Here is a 12,352-nt window from a genome sequence, read left to right as displayed (position 1 = left end):
GCAGAGGTCTGATTAGGCCCCAATTGAATAAAGTTGATGCTATTCAAAACTGGCCTCGTCCAGGGAATAAAAAACAGGTAAGGGCTTTTTTGGGAATTACTGGGTACTATAGACGGTTTATTCCCAATTTTGCGACCACAGCGGTGCCGTTGTCAGACCTTACCAAAGGGAAGCAGTCAAATATGGTGAAATGGAACCCTGATGCAGAAAAAGCGTTCCAAGCGTTAAAAGTGGCTTTGTGTTCACAACCGGTATTGATAACACCAGATTTTTCAAAAGAATTTGTGGTACAGACAGATGCCTCAGAGGTAGGGATAGGGGCTGTGCTGTCCCAAACCAGAGATGGGGACGAACACCCTATCATTTATTTGAGTAGGAAACTCAATGAGCATGAAAAAAGGTATGCCATTGTGGAAAAGGAGGCTTTGGCCATTAAGTGGGCACTAGATACCTTGAGATATTACCTCTTGGGTAGACAATTCAGACTAGTGACAGACCATGCCCCTTTAAAATGGATGTATGTAAATAGAGGCAAGAATGCTCGTGTAACTAGATGGTTTCTAGCGTTGCAGGACTTTAAGTTTACGGTCGAACATAGACCGGGAACACAATTGGCCAACGCAGATGCATTGTCTCGCATCTTCTGTTTGGGGGCTACAAGTGTTCCGGCCCCTAGGTCGAAACAGGGGAGGGGGATATGTGACAAGAACACTGGGATAGTGTTTGAAGGCAGGTATGTTTGTCCCAGGTTCTTGTCTTACATGTTTTAAAAAGTGTTAACTTCTAGGAAAAATGCTTTTGGTTTTGTCAGAACCTTTTCAGTTTGCTGTAAAAGCTGGGTATAGGCTCTAAGAGAGAGATAAGGAGAGTTCTAGACATTGGGCCCAGTTCGGGTCTTTGGCCTCACAGAGGGCTAATCAGGGTTTCAGCTGTGTAAGAGTGTTATAGGGCTGCTAGTCTGATTAGTATGGAGAGACTGCCTGGGAAGGCTGCAGGAGCTGTGTGAGAGGAACACGCTTTTTGACACAAGTAAGCTGCACAGTATTTACTGGAGAACTCTTTGTTTTTGTTTAGTGACAGTTAGGAATATCCTGTGTTTAGTTAGTGCCGGATAGGCACGGTATTTTCTTTTGGTGTTTGTTTTATTTTCTGTTTCAATAAAACTGGCCGGGGTCAGTTGTACCAGAAACTGGACTTGTGTTGTTCCTCAGCTGCTGCGTGCTGCCATATTCCCCAGGAAGAGGCGCCTTGCACCCCTACAGTGTTACAATATATATACATATATATATACATACATTTATATAAACAAAAAGTGTCTTTGAACAAGTTGCTGTTCCTAGGTCTGGTGGTCCCTGCCACTCCAGACCTAAGTATACTTACCTTCTCCCAATGGCCCCCTAACCCTAACCATCCCTGTTTGCAGCCTAAACCTAAAAATCCCCCCCGACACCCTAACTCTAAACCTCCCCGGTGGTGGCTAACCCTAACCACCCCTCCCCGCATGCTAACTCCCCCCTCCCTCCACGCAGTATAACCCATCCCACCGCCCATGCAGCCTAAACCTAACTTATACCCCCAACTGCTTACCTCTCTGGAGGACCAGCAGTGTATGTAAATGAATATAAATAAATATTATATATATATTTATTTATTGTATAGGGGTGGTAATATGAATAAATGGTATTTTGGAATTTTAGCACTGCTATTAGCAGCAATTCTTACAGGTATATGTAGTTTTCCACCCAGTAGTATATCCTAATAAAATAATCAATATATAAAAGATTTTCTTTTCCATAAAATCAATATAATAGATAGAATCTTTCAATACAAAGGCAGAAATAATCCTCAAATGACAGAGAAATAGATATGACATTCACACCTATGCCCTTAGAGGTGTATGACTGTGATAGGTGGATGAAATTCTGCTGACTTTATGGGTACTGCATATCAAAATCCTACGCGTTTCGTGCAAACTGACTTCTTCAGGGCTAGATGACATGGACTGGGTAAAGTAATGATGTAGAGTTAGTGGGACGATACTAGGGAAGCCAATCCCGGGCAATTTTTTCAATCCCGGGTATCGGGATTGAAAAATGGCCAATCCCGGGATTCCTGGGATTGGCTTTTTGCTATGTGGCTACCCCCTCACCCCACCCCACCCCGCACACATATCTCACCATATACAGGGGGCGGGCGGGCGGGTGGGGAACACCCACTGATCGCTGCTGGTGGCTCCCTGCAGCGGCTGACGGCGCAGCGTAACCTCTCACTCTGCGCTGGGGAGCCGGAACAAGGAAGCCGGGCGGCGTCTGAGCATCCTGTGGCCGCTCAAAGCTGAACCCCCATCCCCGGGATTGGAGCTTCCAATCCCGGGATTGAATCCCGGAAGTTTTTGGCCCTAAATCCCGGGATCCCGCCGATCCCGATCCCGGGATTGGCCACCATAGACGATACATTATTTTACAGAGACGATACAGATAATTCCTTCAATGTTGATACATACCAATAATCAAGGACGTGCGGTGAGGTAAATGGCTTAGGAGGCGCTGGCTAGTACCAGAGCCAGATTTACACACAATATATGAGCCAAAGGATTCATGTGGGCATTATACACAGGTGCAGCAGTATAAACTCCTGGAAATTTGGTGAGTTTTGATCAGAGATAGGCAGAAAAGATAGGCAGGGGAGGCACTGCCACAGCTGTCATAGACTTTTTACTCCAGAGATTTGACTATAAAATTTATTATAATAATACAAAGATATTTCTAACATATTCTTTGTATTTTTCATATATTTATATGGTTAAAACTCTGATGTAAATGTTAGTATAACAAAACACGGGGCGACCCGGCACTGGTCATGCAAAGATACAAATATGATATCAAAATACCAAAATTGGACGATTTTATATTTAAATCTTCAAATCTATGTCCAGTTTGGTGGTGCGCCCAGAGCCAGAAAGAACATATGTCAAAGAAGGGAGAGAACAGAAGGCTCTTGTGTGGGCGCACTCTTTACTGATTGAAATAACTTTCGATGATTATCAAATCATAAGAAATGCTGATAAAACATAACTTTATTAGGATATTCCTTAAAATAAATGTGATTGCCCATTGCACAAAGTATGATCCAAAATGAGTTCCGTGCACATTGGATAGAAATTGAGAAGGTATATGAAAATATATAAAATGTTCTGGTCCTGTCTCAGGAAGTGAGATAAGAAAGGATGTAGACACTTCAGAGTCTTACACCCATTTCAACCCGACCAGTACAGACAATCTGTATTAATGAAACCATAGTGTGGTCAATTAAATATTAACGTCTGTGTAGTCAGGGTCAGAATAATTGACGAGACAGTACAGAGTTCATGCCGGTTGTCAGAAAAATGCACAAATATTTTAGAAATCTATTACACAAAGGGCTACGATTGGTCCTTTAGGATAGACTATATGCAGTAACAAAAAAAAGGTTGTTGAGAAATTAAAGACAAGTGGTGATGCTGCTGTTGATGTCACATACCACACATATATGTGCAAGGTGGTAAAGGCACCAGCCAATCAGATCCTAACTGTCCATTTACATATTGGAGCTGATTTGCTTGTGACTTTATCACCTTGCACATATCACTGGTTTATCACTTCCTTATGCCTTCTCCAGGTTAATACATCTGCCCCATAATGTAAAATGATTGGTACTCTACAACACTGGGTATTCCTTGTGAGTCTCCTCCTCAAGTACTGACCCAGCCCAACACTGTTTCGCTTCCAAGATCGGACGAGATCGGGCATTAGCAGTGTGGTTTGATAGTAGAGAAAGTGGGTCAGACTCCAATGAGAGTGCACCTATATAAGAGAGTGTGACAGTTTGATCACAAGAGTACAGGTGTGGATCTGCTTTCTACGTTAGGCAGGATGCATCAAATCCCACATCTGTGGTATTGTGCCCCTGGATCATAGATGAGAGTCCACAGAAATGAAAAGAGATGAAAAATAGAGACCTTACAAATTATTTGTGACATATAATGAGATATTCCCAAAAATTATGTATGTATATATATATATATATATATATATATATATATATATATATATAGACTGGAGAAGTTACTGCAATGAAGTATACCCAAGGTCTGTGGTTATACACATCCGTGACACAAGGGTAGTTAAGAAGTTCTTTCGTATCAACTGTACCAAATGCCTGTACACCTATGAGAGAGGCCAGTGTTATTACAGTGGCCGTGTGGATGACCAAAAACCAGAGAGGACATTCATTAGATGCTGGCTATGATTATGTCTACCAGAGCTCGCTGGAATTGAAGATACTTGTCAGAGGACAAGAGGATAAGTTATTGCACATAGGTCATCAAACATAAACATTAACACTGTAGCCTGAATGTATCCATTAATAAGAGTGCACTTTCTGAAGCTGCAGCTGAAAAGGACGGACCCGTTAAGCTCAGGGCAGCAGTACCACTAAATGTAGAGTAGATATCAAGGTATTGAATCTCTAGGTATGGCAAGTGCAAAACGTACATATAAGTGTACCCACAATCCAAAATATAATGTACTGTACTGCGGCTAGAGGCAGCGGACCCGCTGCAGCCAGACACTGTAACACTGATTAGAAGTAGATCATTGGTGTCAGTGCACATAACCTGAATGCATTCAGTGATAGAAGTGCAATTTCAAGTGCTGCTGCTGGAGCTGGCGATTCGCTGGAGCCAGGAAATGGATGTATCTGACCTGAGTATATTCAGAAAATGAAGGTGCAATTTCATGTGCTGCGGCTGGAACCGGTGGACCCGCTGTGACTGGAATGGAAAACGCGTTTCACCCCGCAGGGCTTGTTCACTTCCTGGGTCTAGGTGCGGGTAGCTAGAGAGTTTAAAAATGCCTCCCTTGGAGGCACGAGCCAATCATAGCCCGAGGGTTGATTGTATGGGAGGTGCACAGCGTATGTTTCCCTGTTGCTGTGCCGCTGACGTCAGCGGCTGGTGCCAATGAGGAATAGGAGGACCGAATCACGTGTCCGAAGTTAAACGGGCCATGTTGGAAAAGGGCAGAATATGCCCATAGTAGGAAAGTGAAACGGAGTTACATTGAGGCAGAATGCAAAAACGGCTGCAATAGTTAGTTTATAATGGATATGAGGATTAGATTAAATGAAAAATGTAGAGGTTGTTAATTTTAGATGTATGGCATAGCGTAGGCAAAACCGGATAATAGTGAACTTGGCCCCAGATATGGGATGTTTAGTCACTCCGTGGATATAAGGGAGAAATTGGCACTTATCCTTTTGAAGGGCAGCTAATTGGGGAACTATGTTGGAAAAGGAAAGGATTATAAAAATATATATATATATTAATTGGTGTGTTGCAGACCTCTTTCTGCAATTGCTCGGGGGCCATCTTGAAAAAGGGCAAATGTGCCCTTAACATATAACAGGAAGAATTAGTAATAAATAGAAAGGTGAAGAGGGTTTAGGCATGAGCATAATATACCCATGCAATTGGTATAAGTTGTGTATATTGGATGAGGGATACTGGTTCTAGATAAGAGGAACCTATTGTTAATACTGAGACAGTTTATAATGTGCATTTACATAATAAAAAAGGGAATATGAGAGTATGCTAATATTTGGGTCGATGGTGGTTAAAATAGATATGAAAAAAATGTGATGAAAAAGGAGAAAGAAAAGCCAAAATGCATTGTGACAGCGAGAAGTAGAAGAACAGAGAGAGAAAAAAGGAAAGAAAAAAAGGGGGGATAAAGATATATTATGTTAAGAGGTGAAAAGCAACGATTGAGGGAAAATTGATCTAGAGATTAGATGGCGATTGCTAAACGTATGTATGTGCATGATATATTAAAAGTGAATGAATATGATACAGCATAGCTATATTAGTGAAAAAAAGGGGGAGGAAATAGTGTTATGGGGGAACAATCAGTGATGATGTATGAAATTATGTTAGACTAGTGGGATAGTTGGAAGGTGCTATTGTGAGAGTGAGTGTGCCTGTGCGTGGTGTATTACAGCCACATGTTGATAGAGCGGTGAGTACCTGGTGAAAAGAGATTATGATGCCTGATAGATAATTGTGGGATAATAGGAAAATGTGAGGGTGAATTACAAAGAGGTATAGGGATGGGAGCCAAGGGGGGAGGGGGGAGTGAAATATGGAAGGTGCTGAAAAAGAACTGTAAAAAAATAAATAAAATAAAAAACAACTGTAAAGAAGAACCGATTGGTTATTATGTATAAAAACCTTGTATATTGATAAGGAGAAGGAGAGATATCAGCAAATGAGGAAAAAAGAGACAGGAATTGAAAAAAAATGGTAATTAGAAATATTGGGTCATAGAAAAACTCCAAAGTTTATGTTCTCATTAAGTCCAGATGGTTTAAGGCTGCCTAACCGGAAGATCCATTCACTCTCTCGTTTCAATAATTCCTTGGTGATGTCTCCTCCACGAATCCCCAAATGAATACAATCAAGGCCAAAAACTTTCAGTTCTTTCGCTGATCCTTTGTGAACCGAATAAAAGTGTCTGGTAACCGAGGTGAGTTGTTTCATACGTGTGATGTCTTGTTGAGCATTTCTGATGTTGCCCATGTGTTCCACAATTCTCTCTTTTAGTTTCCTAGTGGTCATGCCTATATATTTTAAATCACAACTGCAGGTTATGCAATAAATTACTGCCTGTGAGTTGCAATTGAAAAAATGTTGTATTCTCACCAGTTGTCCATATCTATCTGTGACCGTGTTTTTTTGTAACATCTGTGGACATGATTTGCAATGACCGCAAGGAAAAGAACCAGTTGTTGAAGGTTTTTTGGGGTTCGAGGTCAGAAGGTGACTGTGGACCAGTTGATCCTTAATATTCTTAGACCTCCGCCAACTCATCTGGACAGGGGTTTTCACAAATGGTAGAAGATCAGGATCCAACTGTAGTATCGGTAAATGCTTTGATACAGCATTCCTCAATATTTTCCATTCCGGGCAAAAGGTGCCAATAAATCTGATACTATCATCCTGTTTCGAAATCACTTTTTTCTTTCCAAAAATGAGATCTTCCCTTTTGACCATCTTCGTGGCTGAGTAGGCACGTTTAAGTGAACGTTTGCTGTACCCCCTATTTTGGAGGCGATTTGTTAATTCCCAACTTTTTTTCTTGAACACTAGATCTTCCGAGCAGTTCCTTCTCAACCTTAAATACTCCCCTTTCGGAATGTTTTCAATGGTTGGGGGGAAGTGTGAGCTGGTCTGGAAGAGGAGGCTATTGGTTGCTGTCTCTTTACGGTATAATTCAGTAGCCAGATAACCCGTGTCAGATTTGTAAATATTCAAATCCAGGAAGGGGACAGTCTCAGAGCTGATGGTGTGTGTAAGTGAGATATTGAGATCATTGGTATTCAGCATTTTAATGAAATCCATCAGGAGTTCTCTGTCACCATTCCAAATGATAAATATATAATCGATATATCTAAGCCACAGAGTGACGTGTGTGGTGTAGTTCTCATTAGCTGAGTTGTAGACAAAGAAGTGCTCCCACCATCCTAGAAAGAGATTTGCATACGTGGGCGCACAAGCTGCGCCCATTGCTGTCCCTCTCACTTGTAGGAAGAATTGGTCCTTGAAGACAAGGTAATTCTTGGCAAGGACGAAGTAGAGCAGATTTTGGAGAAAAATTGAGAAATCACTTTCTCCTCCCTGGTCCAAGAAATACTTTGGGAATTAACAAATCGCCTCCAAAATAGGGGGTACAGCAAACGTTCACTTAAACGTGCCTACTCAGCCACGAAGATGGTCAAAAGGGAAGATCTCATTTTTGGAAAGAAAAAAGTGATTCAGAAACAGGATGATAGTATCAGATTTATTGGCACCTTTTGCCCGGAATGGAAAATATTGAGGAATGCTGTATCAAAGCATTTACCGATACTACAGTTGGATCCTGATCTTCTACCATTTGTGAAAACCCCTGTCCAGATGAGTTGGCGGAGGTCTAAGAATATTAAGGATCAACTGGTCCACAGTCACCTTCTGACCTCGAACCCCAAAAAACCTTCAACAACTGGTTCTTTTCCTTGCGGTCATTGCAAATCATGTCCACAGATGTTACAAAAAAACACGGTCACAGATAGATATGGACAACTGGTGAGAATACAACATTTTTTCAATTGCAACTCACAGGCAGTAATTTATTGTATAACCTGCAGTTGTGATTTAAAATATATAGGCATGACCACTAGGAAACTAAAAGAGAGAATTGTGGAACACATGGGCAACATCAGAAATGCTCAACAAGACATCACACGTATGAAACAACTCACCTCGGTTGCCAGACACTTTTATTCGGTTCACAAAGGATCAGCGAAAGAACTGAAAGTTTTTGGCCTTGATCGTATTCATTTGGGGATTCGTGGAGGAGACATCACCAAGGATTTATTGAAACGAGAGAGTGAATGGATCTTCCGGTTAGGCAGCCTTAAACCATCTGGACTTAATGAGAACATAAACTTTGGAGTTTTTCTATGACCCAATATTTCTAATTACCATTTTTTTTCAATTCCTGTCTCTTTTCCTCATTTGCTGATATCTCTCCTTCTCCTTATCAATATACAAGGTTTTTATACATAATAACCAATCGGTTCTTCTTTACAGTTGTTTTTTATTTTATTTATTTTTTTACAGTTCTTTTTCAGCACCTTCCATATTTCACTCCCCCCTCCCCCCTTGGCTCCCATCCCTATACCTCTTTGTAATTCACCCTCACATTTTCCTATTATCCCACAATTATCTATCAGGCATCATAATCTCTTTTCACCAGGTACTCACCGCTCTATCAACATGTGGCTGTAATACACCACGCACAGGCACACTCACTCTCACAATAGCACCTTCCAACTATCCCACTAGTCTAACATAATTTCATACATCATCACTGATTGTTCCCCCATAACACTATTTCCTCCCCCTTTTTTTCACTAATATAGCTATGCTGTATCATATTCATTCACTTTTAATATATCATGCACATACATACGTTTAGCAATCGCCATCTAATCTCTAGATCAATTTTCCCTCAATCATTGCTTTTCACCTCTTAACATAATATATCTTTATCCCCCCTTTTTTTCTTTCCTTTTTTCTCTCTCTGTTCTTCTACTTCTCGCTGTCACAATGCATTTTGGCTTTTCTTTCTCCTTTTTCATCACATTTTTTTCATATCTATTTTAACCACCATCGACCCAAATATTAGCATACTCTCATATTCCCTTTTTTATTATGTAAATGCACATTATAAACTGTCTCAGTATTAACAATAGGTTCCTCTTATCTAGAACCAGTATCCCTCATCCAATATACACAATTTATACCAATTGCATGGGTATATTATGCTCATGCCTAAACCCTCTTCACCTTTCTATTTATTACTAATTCTTCCTGTTATATGTTAAGGGCACATTTGCCCTTTTTCAAGATGGCCCCCGAGCAATTGCAGAAAGAGGTCTGCCACACACCAATTAATATATATATATATATATTTTTATAATCCTTTCCTTTTCCAACATAGGGGTATATTTACTAAGCTCCCGATTTTGACCGAGATGGCGTTTTTTCTTCAAAGTGTCATCTCGGTCATTTACTAAACACTAATCACGGCAGTGATGAGGTCATTCGTATTTTTTTGCTAGTCCAAGTTCAAAATTACGAATGAATACACCATCGGTCAAATTACGCCTGTTTAGATATGAATCTCGGTCATTTACTAACCACTCGTAATTGCATTTGCTGCCGCGAAAATGATTTCGCGGCCGCGAAAAATTACGATTCGCATTTTTTTCCTAAAAAAAAACGCGCCAGCCTTTGAAAACCGCGTTTACATGTGAACTTAATTATCCATTACTCACACCTGTTTTTTTGGGCCTATAAAAGTGTTTCAGGCACATTCTGAACTACTCTCACTCTGAAATGGCGGCTGTAGTGTGTGGCAATGGTTTTTTGTTGGCTGTGGGATACGTTAGACTGCTCCATGAGGCTTCCAGGAATCAGGACCAGGTAAGTGAACATGGCCAACAGGTTGTCCAGGTACCGCGGAGGCTGCGCCAGCCTCGTTTTTTTAGAGGGCGTTTAAACTTAAATGCATTGTCCGATGATAGGGTCATACAGATGTTCCGCCTAAATAGAAACAACATTTTCCACCTGTATGACCTTGTCAAACTGGGCATAGACCCTGAGACAGCACGCTCTCGCTCTGTCTCAGGCCTACACAAACTCCTGGCTGTGTTACACTTTATGGCTACTGGGAGCTTCCAGGCTGTGGCAGGCGACGTCATTGGGATCTCACAGCCCACCTTTTCAAGATTTTTGATGCAGGTGAGTCTAAAAATACATATGCGGTTATGGCTAAGTGTTGCTTGTGTAAGTTGAAACACCACAGTATTGTAGAGAATACCTAACATGACACTCACCTTAGCTTATTTAATGTCCACTCAGGTTTTGGATGTGTTGGAGCCACACATTAAAGCCTCAATCTGCTTCCCTACTGAGGAGTCGGAGTGGAGTGCTGTCAGGGTAGCTTTCTATGAGCTTGCAGGCATGCCCAATGTGCTGGGGGCCATAGATTGCACACACGTTCAGCTGAGATCACCTAAGGGCCGCCAGTATATATATACTAATAGGCATATGGATCAATCAACTAATGTCCAGGTGGTCTGTGATGCAAATTTAAAAATTATGAGTGTTGTTGCAGGTTACCCTGGTGCCAGCCATGACTCCTTCATCCTCAGTCAGTCATCGCTCTTCGATAAATTTGAGGAGGGACAAATGCCTGATGGCTGGCTGTTGGGTATGTTGAAAATGTTATGTGTGTATGTCTTTTAACCACAGCCTAGATTTTGGAGGAGGTGATAGAATAATATAACATATGTCCTAATGTTGACTATATATGTTTTTCAGGTGATGGGGGTTACGGCTGCTACTCTTGGCTCCTTACTCCATTGTCCCAACCTGATTCTCCTGCTGAACACAGTTATAATCATGCACATAAGGCTACGCGGAATGTGATAGAAAGATGTTTTGGGGTGCTGAAGTCACGTTTTCGGTGTCTGGATAAATCTGGTGGCCTTTTGTTGTATAGTCCCTCAAAGGTGACTCGGATTGTGTTCTGCTGCTGTTTTCTCCATAATCTGTGTTTAAGTCAACATCTGGCACATGGTGAGGGAGAAAGCAGTCAGCAAGCAGAGGAGTTAGATACATCTGGTGACAGTGTGAGTACAATTGTAGGGAGGCAGGTACGTCAAGAAGTGATCCTGCGATATTTTACAGGTAAGTTTTATTATGCTGTAATTATCCTTCACTAAACACTTTGCTCTACTTTCTATTGTGTGTTCTGTTACTTACTGTTTGTTGTTTATAGTGGTGTGTCCATTGTGCTTAGTTGATGCTAACAAAACATTTACAGTCATTACCCTTGAAAAACATAACTACATACATACAGACCAGCTTAAAAAATTTTGGAGACGGACACAGGAATGTTTTTTTTTAACAAATTTTTGTATTTATTTGCACAAAAAGATTGGTGTTATTTTTTTCGCTTGTGTGTGCTGGGTGCTGGCTCACTGGCACGTGCTCTTGAGGAACGCCGGACAGGGGAGGTTACTGGCGTTTGAACAGGGGTCGTGGTCCCCGAGCTGGAGGTAACTTGCTGAGCTCCCATCATAGCAATATTGCTGCTCAAATTATTTAAACTGGCAATCAGCTGAGTGTTTGTAGCAGTGTGGCTGGCTACAATCCTGGATAAGGCCTCATTCACCACTTGATTGTGTTGAATGATCTGAACGAGTGCCTGCTGATGTCGCTGTTGCTCATCTATAATGCGGGATAAATGTGCATTCATTTGGCTGTTTTCAGCCCTAATTTGCTCCATTGAGGTAGCCATTCTCCCTACTTGTACTATCAGTCTGCCCGAGTTGCGACTAATACGCGGTAGATGATGGGGCAGACTGGCAAGGTGTTGTGTATGTTGGGTCAGGGTGGCATTGCTTTGGGCCTGTTGGCTTGTCCAACTGGCCCAAAAATCGCCAGGAATTTGGCTTGGGGGCGGAGCTTGTGCCAGTTGGGGACTGATGGATGGTTGGGGTATATCCTGCAACTGTATTGGCATGCTTGGATCAACAGCTGTAAGTTGCAGTGTGAAGGATGGCTCTTGTTCTGGTCCCTGCTGGTCCTCGGCGGACATCAAGTTGTGCTCTGTATGGGGTAGGCAACATGCAATGTTGTAATTTTTTTTAATTTGGCCTGGCTAATGCAACACATTAATACATTCCTAATACTACATTTTTGCATTAT

The 12,352-nt window shown here is 41.5% G+C and overlaps 1 pseudogene; it reads right to left on the bottom strand.

The window, feature by feature from the left end:
* Positions 1-3,693: 3,693 nt before the first annotated feature.
* LOC134947109 (5S ribosomal RNA) lies at positions 3,694-3,812 on the bottom strand (annotated as a pseudogene).
* Between the last annotated feature and the right edge of the window lie 8,540 nt (positions 3,813-12,352).

This window comes from Pseudophryne corroboree, chromosome 1 (assembly GCF_028390025.1).
Source record: "Pseudophryne corroboree isolate aPseCor3 chromosome 1, aPseCor3.hap2, whole genome shotgun sequence".
NCBI lineage: Eukaryota > Metazoa > Chordata > Amphibia > Anura > Myobatrachidae > Pseudophryne > Pseudophryne corroboree.
This window is presented reverse-complemented; position numbering and strand designations above follow the sequence as displayed.